Source organism: Rhagoletis zephyria, unplaced genomic scaffold (assembly GCF_001687245.7).
Source record: "Rhagoletis zephyria isolate East Lansing unplaced genomic scaffold, Rhagoletis_zephyria_1.1 Rzeph_scaffold_00238, whole genome shotgun sequence".
In the NCBI taxonomy this organism is placed as follows: Eukaryota; Metazoa; Arthropoda; class Insecta; order Diptera; family Tephritidae; genus Rhagoletis; species Rhagoletis zephyria.
The window spans coordinates 43136-50778 of record NW_016157322.1 but is presented as its reverse complement, the minus strand read 5'-3'; the positions used below and the strand labels follow the sequence as shown (position 1 = coordinate 50778).

General features: G+C 44.2%; 1 protein-coding gene across 3 annotated transcripts in view; it reads left to right on the top strand.

The window, feature by feature from the left end:
- CaMKI (Calcium/calmodulin-dependent protein kinase I) overlaps positions 1–7643 on the top strand; it is a 316930-nt gene that overhangs the window by 282669 nt on the left and 26618 nt on the right. The window lies entirely within an intron of this gene.

Sequence of the window (7643 nt, the reverse complement as noted above, 5' to 3'; positions counted from 1 at the left end):
GAACACCCCAACAGACCACTGCTGGAGGAGGAGCCTCCGCCCAGGCACGTCAGGGGGCACCTATTCATGTACAAGGACGCAGTCCAGACCTACACAGACCAACCACTGGACCCAATGACGTACAGACGAGCGATTAACGACATTCATAGGGAGTCTGTCTCCACCTACCTCGACTCCCGGCCTAGGAATGTCGTTATCGGAGCCCAATCACCACCTGTGGAAGAGACGGAGCTTCAGTTACCTAGAGAGACCCGCGTTACCCTGGCTCAGTTACGGTCTGGATATTGTAGCCGCCTAAACAGCTACCTGTCCAGACTCGACCCAAACATCCCAAATGAGTGCCCGGCACGTGGAGACTCCCCCCACGACACCAACCACCTCTTCACATGCCAGCTCAATCCGACTCAACTAACACCTCTCTCCCTTTGGTCCGACCCCATCGAAACAGCTCGTTTCCTGGGCCTACCGTTAGTTGTGCTTGACGATAATGATTAAAAGTTGACCCGAAACAGGCGGGGCTTAGTAGTGCCGCTACAACAACAACAACTATTTGTAAGCTTTCATGAATTCCCAGGTTCGTATGCCGGCAGACGAAAATATTAAAAAGTATTTATAAAAAAATAATTAATTGCTCAATATAATTTCATTTCAGAAAACCAACCGGAAAAGTATTCGTTTCACAACCATGCGTGGCACCTTTCTACACTCCGTTGCATAATTATAAATCCAGTACAATAGTCTTTGAAACAGCCGTCACAATCAAGATAGGTAAAAACTTTCTGCTATGACTTTTGCATGGTAAGAGCTCTCTTGTAATAGAGCGGTTAATTTTTTTATAATCATAACCTAATTAAAAGAACTCCAAAAATCTAAAAATTACTTGTCGCAAAACTATAAATCCAAAAAGAGAAATCTCAATAACATGAGTAAAACATGCAAATATGTCGTTCTAATACTCTATTTGTGCTCCATTGACTTTAATTAACTGAAAAATGGGCTTCCTTATACTTAGACATAATGTCTTCGGTAAAGCGGCATCCAGTTTATGTCACTCTTGCAAAACCGCCAATTTAAGCCATATAACGTTTTCAAATTGGCGATTATCAGCATGAACTTTTTTTGCCAGTATTCTCCGCACATTTTCCATTGGATTGAGGTCAAGAGAGCACAAGGGTCCGAATATTGTTGGTTTCCGTCACAATTTTCCAGAAGTTAACAGCAAAATGTTCAGATCCCGTTAGTCATCGAACAGTTTGGAGGGCCTTAAAACGTTACTAGCACCTCGAGTATGGTGAAATTATCACGGCTCCGCGTCTTTTGCTGCATCCTAAAGCTGCTCGAAGGATTTCGCTAGTAAAAGCTTGGCAATTGACAGAATTCTTTAAGTTGTTAAAATGGTTATTTTACCTTAAAATTCACTATTAAGAAGTAGGCTTAGGTTATCTTTTCAGACGAAAAGAAATTCAATCTGGATGGTACAAATGTATTATTGAATGGATAATAGAACGATTTACGGCAAGAACGATGCATTTTTTACTGGCGGAATTTCGGTCGCGGAAATGTGATTTTGTAGGATGCAATAACATCCAATTGTACCCTTGAGTTGCAATTCTGCTCAAATAAAATGAAGAATTTAGACTATATTCCCATACTGCGGAGCAGTCTCAAACCAGTTATTGAGTGCAATGAAAGACATTGCATTTTTCAACACGACAATGCTGCATTTTATAGAAGCAGGGAGGCAAAATGCTTCTTGGAAACCAGCAATATTCGAACCCTTGACCTCTCGAGACCTCAATCCAATGGAAAATGTGTGGAGAATACCGGCAATGAAAGTTTATGCTGATAATCGCCAATTTGCAAACGTTATATGGCTTAAATTGGCGATTTTGCAAGAGTGGCATAAACTGGATGCTGCTTTACCGAAGACATTATGTCTAAGTATGAGGAAGCATATATTTCAGTTAATTAAAGTTAATGGAACACAAATAGGGTATTAGAAGGACATATTTGCATGTTTTACTCATGTTATTGGGATTTCTTTTTTTGGATTTATAGTTTTGCAAGAAGTAATTTTTAGATCTTTTAAATAAGGTTATGGTTATAAAAAAATTAACCACTCTATTATAAGAGAGCTCTTACCATGCAAAAGTCATAGAAGAAAGTTTTTACCTATCTTGATTGTGACGGCTGTTCAAATACTATTGTACTGGATTTATAATTATGCAACGGAGTGTATTCCCCTTTCCCTTTCAGTTTTCGGATCCATTTCCAGTTTTTTCGCATATACAGATTATTAAATGAATCTAAATACTTTTTTCGAGGTTCACACTTGTTGTAGGTCTAATCAAGCAGAAAAATCTGCATACTCAGAATTTTAAATATACCCTCAAAATCTGGGCTTATGGTAAACAAAAAACGCGTTTTTCATAGGTTGAAGCATATGTATGCTTGCTCGTAACTTTCACCCCTATTTTGCAACTCTTTCGTATTCGGATTTTTGCTACGAATCGTTGAAATAGTATGCTGCAATCCGAATCGTATTTTCGAACTTTCGAAATTCGTAACAATGGCATGCCTAAAAACGAACGAGTAAGCTTTTTTGCGTAATTTTGTACGAAAACAATTCTGTGTCGGAGGCGAAATAAAAGATGTAAATCGATGTGTGTTTGCAAGAAATATTGGTGGTGTTCATTTAAACAGAGAAATTTGCCTTTCGCATATACGAATATTTTTATCCACTGCTTTATATAAACGAGCAAAAAAGAATATTTGTTGCCCCTTGTCGAGAAACTTTGGTCCGGTTTAGTTAATGTACAACGATTTTCGATTGTTGTGTCCAAACGCATAACCCGAATCCAAAAACTTGAAATACACGTGTAATCAAAGGATTCACATTTTATTTAAGATAAATGTTTCAAATTTCCTACCACTAGCTTATTAATAAACTCGGTTTGCACTATGCACTTTTTTGCAAATTTCGACGTGGGTTCTGCGCAAAAATACTGTGGATGGCGTAGCCGGAGTGATGTGCACAAGAAGTGTTGTATACCTTTGACATGCTGAAGCCCTTCTTCTCCGGCAACACAGAAAGGAGAATTCCACTTAGTAAGGATTATAATCCCTAAGCGCGGCCGAAAGTGCATGTCTTCAATGGCTTGGAAGAAGCTGTTATTGCATTAACTGGATTGAGAACCAGAGCTTCAGGCATAGGAGGAGTTCTGGCTTGTGGTTCAACAATTCAACCAGAAGCTGACATGGATACGCCCATGGTTACTATGCCCGACAGCTCCGCATACCTTTGTGAATCCATTGCCCGCTTACTCTGCTGGTATAATTGCAAATGCATCAGAATCCATAATTTTCCTCAAAATATGTAAAATTAACCAATTTTACAATAAACAAGCACATGATGAGTGTTTTTTTAATTCCTTTCCAGTTTGTTTTCCTTCATTCAGCTATCTTCGAAAAACAACTAGTAGCAATGCTGCACATGTTTCCGCAAGGGTTGCAGCATGTGGATTTTTCGTAGTGTAGCTACGAATTACGAATTACGAAAGTTCGGGTTCTAGAATAAGGGTGTTTATTTCTGTTTACCCGCTGGAAAATTCGTATATATGTACGTATGTGATTTAAGATAAGACATACCGCTGCTTACAACAATGTATAAATTGTTAATTTGTCTTAAGTTATGGCGGAGGAATCTTACAGAGTATACGCAAAATTTTAACTTTTAACATTTTTTCATTTTAAATTACGTTTAAAAACGACTATTTCGTTTACTAGTATACATACATACATATGTATAGCATAACCACTTTGCTAATTTATTAATAGAGACTCGAGTGGATGATTTAATACTATTATTTATTAAGAAATAATTACTAAGCAATATTTTAATGTACAAAGTATACGAATGTGTGACTGTTCGACGTTGAGCGCTAGGTGCACGGTCCGTTCACCACCGTAGTTCCAGAAGAAAAGGAAAGAGAGTAGACTGTGCGTGGTATGAGTGTCTGTTTTCTACGGTGACGTTGTGGGTAAGGATGTGCGCTCTGTGTTGGTAAGTGTTCTGTGTTGGTAAGCGTTTGTGGTGTATTTGAAGTTTGAGATGGCGAGGTTGCCACATCCACTCCCCTCCCAGTGTCTTGGTCCGCAGGGACATGGCACGACTTTTTTATGTTTGCTTCTTGGTTGGCGTTGTCTGGCATCTGTGTTTGTCTAGGTAATTGCTGATCGTCGGTGACATTAATGTTGGCGGGCTTCAACATGTCAGTGGAAACTGTTTTGTCTGCTCCATTAATTTTGACTACGTAGACTTTGTCATCGATCCGTCTTACAACCTTATGTGGCCCTGTGTATGGTTGCTCCAATGGTTTTTTGATGGAGTCTACGCGTTTGAAAACGTGGGTGCACGTGTCGAGGTCTTTTAGGATGAACATTTTTGGTTTGCTGTGATGAGCTGTTGGGGTTGGCCTGACCTCTCGAATATGTTGCCGGAATTCTCTTATGAATGCCTGAGGGTCTGCAGGGGTGCTTTCAGAAACAAAGAATTCTCCAGGTAGGCGTAGAGGTGTCCCAAAGAGCATCTCAGCAGGAGAGGCTTTCATATCCGGTTTGTACGTAGCACGAAGTCCAAGTAATACGGTTGGTAAGAGCTCTGGCCAGGGTGTTTGGGCGTTACACATGAGGGCAGCCTTGAGTGTACGGTGCCATCGCTCTACCATGCCGTTGGACTGGGGGTGGTACGGCGTCGTCCTGATGCGTTTGATCCCCAGTAGCCGAGAGAGTGATGTGAAGAGGGCTGATTCAAATTGTAGTCCTCTGTCCGTGGTGATCGTGAGCGGAGTGCCAAATTGACAAACCCATTGTGAATAAAATGCTGATGCTATAGTGTCGGCTGTGATCGTTTTGAGTGGAATAGCGACTGGCCATCTGCTGAATCTGTCAATGATTGTCAGACAGTAGCGTAAATCTCCAATTTTTGGCAGCTCTATGAGGTCCAGGTGAATATGTTCGAAGCGATTATCTGGTATGTCAATGTGACTCGGTGTGGTGCGATTATGGCGATATACTTTTGATCGTTGGCATGGAATGCATTGCCTGGCCCACAAGAGTGCATCTTTCCTGACGCCCGGCCAGACGAACCGTTCCCTTAGTTGCTTTGCCGTGGATCTGCCGCTGGGGTGTGAAAGACCGTGGATTGTATTGAAGGCCTCCCGCCTTATGGAGGCTGGAATGTACGGTCGTACCGCGTTGTTCGTGATGTCGCAATATATGTTTTGGCCTTCAATGTTGAGTAGATGAAGCTTAAGCGATGTGTTATGTTGCAGAGTGGCCAGTTCGTCGTCATCTTGTTGTGCCTCAGCAATGGTTTTGGCGTCCAGTCTGGTTGGCATGTTGATGGTGTTGATTCTCGACAGGGCATCAGCTACGACATTCTCGGATCCCTTAGTGTGGACGATCTCCGTTGAAAATTGTGAGATGTAGTCGAGTTGGCGGAGTTGACGTGGTGATGCTTTGTCAGAACGTTGAGAGAATGCGTATATGAGCGGTTTGTGATCGGTTTGTATTGCGAAGCTTCGCCCCTCAAGAATGTGTCGGAAGAATTTGATAGATGCGAAGACAGCCAGGAGTTCGCGGTCATAAGTGCTGTACCTGGTCTCCGCTGGGCTGAGTTTGCGCGAGAAGAAGGCTAGTGGTTGCCAGGTTCTCCCTTGGAATTGTTCGAGTGCACCCCCAATCGCCGTATCTGATGCATCTGTTCTTAGCGAGAGTTGGGCGGTTGGTATGAGGAAGGCCATGCGTGTGGCGTGGACAATACTTTGTTTGCAGTTTACCCATGCTTCCTCAATAGCTGGTGTCCAGGGGATCTTGCGCTTGTCTTTTTTTTTGCGTTTTTGAGGAGGTCGGTGAGCGGTCCTTGCGTTTTGGCTGCTTCCGGGATGGACCTGCGATAATAGTTTATCACGCCGAGGAAGCGACGAAGATCGTTGATGGTCTCGGGTCTTGGATAGTCGGCAATCGCCTGGGTTCTTTCAGCTGGTGGAGAGTATCCGCTCTTATTGATGGTGTAGCCAAGGTAGCTGACCTCTGGTTTTCCAAACTGGCACTTCTTGGGATTGATGGTCAGACGATTTGCCCGCAGAATATCGAAGACAGTAGTCACGTGCTGAAGGTGTTCCTTGTGAGACCGAGAGAAGATGATAAGGTCGTCTATAAAGCATCCCACGAAGTCCAGACCCCGGAAAAGGTTGTCCATGTGTCGCTGGAAGGTCTGCGTGGCGTTTCGAAGGCCTGGAGGCATGCCCAAAAACTCGTATAGTCCGAATGGTGTGGTCACAGCAGTCTTGGGTATGTCAGCTTGAGCGACTGGTATTTGGTGGTAGGCCCGAACGAGATCGATGGTGGTGAAGACGGTGGAACCGTGTAGGCGTTGGAGGATGTCATCGCAGTGGGGTACCGGATACCGATCTGGAATGGTTTGAGCGTTCAGTTTTCTATAGTCACCGGTGGTGCGCCACCCTCCAAGTTTTTTGGGAACCATGTGTATTGGACTCGCCCACTGACTGCTGGACGGGCGGATGACGCCGTGGTGTAGTAACAGGTCAAAGTCGTCTTTAGCAATTTTTAGTTTCTCGCCAGTGAGACGCCGTGGACGCTCGAATACTGGTGGTCCAGTGGTCTCGATGTGATGAGCAGTTGCACTGTTCGTGTCAGTGATAGGGCTGGTATTTGGTCTCGTGATGTCAATAAAGCGATTGAGGAGCTCTAGATAGCTGGCATCAATGTCATCTGAGCAGATGGACTGATTGATGGTGGAGATGCTGTGTATGATGGCCTCAGATAGTTGACCCTTCGTGGTGAGTGATGTGGCTGAGTCAATAAGACGGCGCCCCCTCAAGTCCAACATCAGTGCAAAGTGAGCAAGGAAGTCTGCGCCGATGATAGCTGACTTGACATCTGCTATAATGAAGGACCAACTAAACCTTCGACGGAGATTGAAATCGAGTGACAACACTTTCTGGCCGTAGGTGCGTATGATAGTACCGTTGGCAGCGTATAATGTGAGCTCATCTTGTTTGAGCTGGAGATTAATGGCGGTCTTCGGTACCAGTGAGATTACTGATCCTGAATCAACGAGGAACCTCATGTTCGTCGTGTTATCATGTATGTGTAGGCGATGTTCTTTTGAAGGCGGTGTGCTGGTACAAAAGCTGTCGCCGGCCGCCTGAACGGTCGACAGCGAAATCAGTTTCCCGAATTGGCTTTGAAGGTACACGGTAACACGCAGCGCTTAGCCTTTTCTCCGTGCTTGCGATGGTAGAAACACAGCTTGGCGGGCGCCGATGATGCCTCTCTAGCGTTTGAGCGTTGCTGGCCGCGACCACGCGATGCACGGTGTGGAGGGTTCTGAGTGAGAGTCTGCGTGAGCTCTTTGGTGCAGGTAGCGAGGTCGGCCACGGCGAGTTTCATACTGGTAATGTCCTTGGCCAGGCTTGTAAGGATGGTATCCGCGAGCTTGCGGTCTGCTACTGCATGGCTAGGGTTGGTGTACGTGGCCATTACGCCCGTGCCAGTCTGATTTTCCATCAGCTCGTCAGCGATCTCTGCCTGTTCTTCAAGCGTTGTATTTCTAAGGA